We start from the raw sequence: 2244 nt of genomic DNA, 5'->3' as shown, positions 1-2244 counted from the left end.
CGACCGGACAGGCGGCCCGGACGCGGGCCCCCCGAACACGGCGGCCCCGACCGCGCGCCGCGGGACCCGTCTCGTCCCCGCCCCGGCCACCCCGAGGCCGCGTGCGGCGCGAGGGAGCCCCCGAAGGCACCGTGGCGGCCACGGGCACCTCGGCGCGAGCTCTCGCGTCTGCCTCTCCCTCGACTCGCGGGCGGCGGCCCCCACCCCGGGACCCCGCGGCGCCGCCGCCACCGACCCCCACGCGCCTCCGACGACCGGGCACCGGGGCGCGTGGGAGGAGGGGCGGGCGGGCGCGCGGGGCGGAGGAGGGGCCCCGCGTCTGCACTTAGGGGGACGGAGGGCCCGGGGCGGGCCCTGCGAGAGACCCCCAGCCGCGCACCCCGGGGCAGGCGACACCCACCCCGGGGGCGATTGATCGTCAAGCGACGCTCAGACAGGCGTAGCCCCGGGAGGAACCCGGGGCCGCAAGTGCGTTCGAAGTGTCGATGATCAATGTGTCCTGCAATTCACATTAATTCTCGCAGCTAGCTGCGTTCTTCATCGACGCACGAGCCGAGTGATCCACCGCTAAGAGTCGTACGAGTTTGAACGGCGGGGTCCCCCCGCAGGGCGGGGGGAGAGCCCGCCCCTGGCACGGCACATCCCCGGAGGGTGCCTCCGGCCGGCCAGGAAGACACAACGAGACCAGACTCCGTGAGGTCGGAAGGTTGGACGACGGGGCGTCCGGCACGGGCCCCGCGGGGCCGTGCTCGGACACCCCACAGGCGCCCGGGGGCTCCCGCCTCGCCCGAGGACGCGGGGCGCGCACGCGCACGCGACGACACGACGGCCGCCGGGGACGCCCCCTCCCGACGGCCGCCGCGACGGCGGCGCGGCGCCCCCCGGCCCGGCGAGGCGGAGTCTGGGGGAGAAGGGCCAGGCCTCCCGACTCCCCGCGGGCCCGACCGCCCCGACCCAAGGCGGACGGGCGAGGCCCCCCAGGGGTCTTTAAACCTCCGCGCCGGGACGCGCTAGGTACCTGGATGGGGGGGAAGCCAAAGAAACGGACGAGGCGGAGCGGGTAGTGCCGCGCGGCCACCGCCTCGACGCCGCCCGCGCCGCCCGCGGCCACCCGGGGACGGACGCAGGCCTCGGCGCTGCCCGCCCGTGACCGAACCCCGCCGCCGGGCGCCGCCGACCGACGACCCCACTGCGCCCACGGCCCCCTCGACGCCGGGCGGGCCCCCTCGCGTCCGACGCACGCCACCAGACCCGACCCGACTTTCCCCCCCGGGGACCCTCCCCGCACCCGCGTCCCAGGCCCCTCTCGCCACGGAGGGCGAGGGGCTGCGGCGGGAAGCGGGGAGCGAGCGGGCAGGGCGAGGGGGGTGGGCGGACGTGGCCGGCCGGACGCGGGCGCCCGGGGCGCCGAGGGCGGGCAGAGACGCGGAGGCACCGTCGGACGGACGACGACGCCGACGGCCGGGGAACGGCCCAGGGCGGGCGACGGGAGGCGGCGGGCGGCGGGCACCCCGCGTGAGCCGAGGCTCCGAGGCCCCCGGGGGACCTGACCCCGGGGACTCCGCGGGGGCTCGCGCCACCACGCCGCCCTTCCCGAGACGCGCCGAGGGCGCCGCCGCCCGCGAGAGCGGGGGACGGACGGCGCCGGAGACGGAGGCGCGGCGCGACAAACTCCGGCCCGCCTCCCGGGAGACCGGAGGGCGCGGGGACGGACGCGCCGGGGGCGGCGGCGCGGAGGACGCGGCGGCCTCGGAACGCCGGGCGGACGGAGGCCGGAAGGGGCTCGTGGGCTCGCCGACATCGAGCCCACTCCCTCCGGACCACCGCCGACCCGGGCCCGAGGCGCGCCCGCGCCTCCCGCGCCTCCGGCCGGGCGCCCGCGCCTCCCGCGCGCCCCCTCCTCCCTCTCTCGAACCTCTCGCGACCAGCGGGCCGGCACCGCGCCGGCCCGCCCGCGCCGCGCGGGGGTGAAAAGGCTCGGCCGCCGGCGGCGAGCCGCTCCGGTAATGATCCTTCCGCAGGTTCACCTACGGAAACCTTGTTACGACTTTTACTTCCTCTAGATAGTCAAGTTCGACCGTCTTCTCAGCGCTCCGCCAGGGCCGTGGGCCGACCCCGGCGGGGCCGATCCGAGGGCCTCACTAAACCATCCAATCGGTAGTAGCGACGGGCGGTGTGTACAAAGGGCAGGGACTTAATCAACGCAAGCTTATGACCCGCACTTACTGGGAATTCCTCGTTCAT

The 2244-nt window shown here is 77.2% G+C and overlaps 2 non-coding genes across 2 annotated transcripts in view; both read right to left on the bottom strand.

Annotated features, from left to right (window-relative positions):
• Positions 1–423: 423 nt before the first annotated feature.
• Positions 424–576, bottom strand: LOC138922539 (5.8S ribosomal RNA). The gene has a single exon (XR_011435668.1). It is a non-coding gene; the product is annotated as a 5.8S ribosomal RNA (ribosomal RNA).
• A 1428-nt stretch (positions 577–2004) lies between these two features.
• The window catches only part of LOC138922540 (18S ribosomal RNA), a 1869-nt gene continuing 1629 nt past the window's right edge, over positions 2005–2244 (bottom strand). The window contains exon 1 of the ribosomal RNA XR_011435670.1: positions 2005–2244. This exon is cut by the window's right edge and continues 1629 nt beyond it. This is a non-coding gene — a ribosomal RNA (18S ribosomal RNA).

Source organism: Equus caballus, unplaced genomic scaffold (genome assembly GCF_041296265.1).
Source record: "Equus caballus isolate H_3958 breed thoroughbred unplaced genomic scaffold, TB-T2T haplotype2-0001079, whole genome shotgun sequence".
Classification (NCBI taxonomy): domain Eukaryota; kingdom Metazoa; phylum Chordata; class Mammalia; order Perissodactyla; family Equidae; genus Equus; species Equus caballus.
Note: the sequence above shows the minus strand (reverse complement) of the source record. Positions and strands in the feature narration are given on the sequence as shown.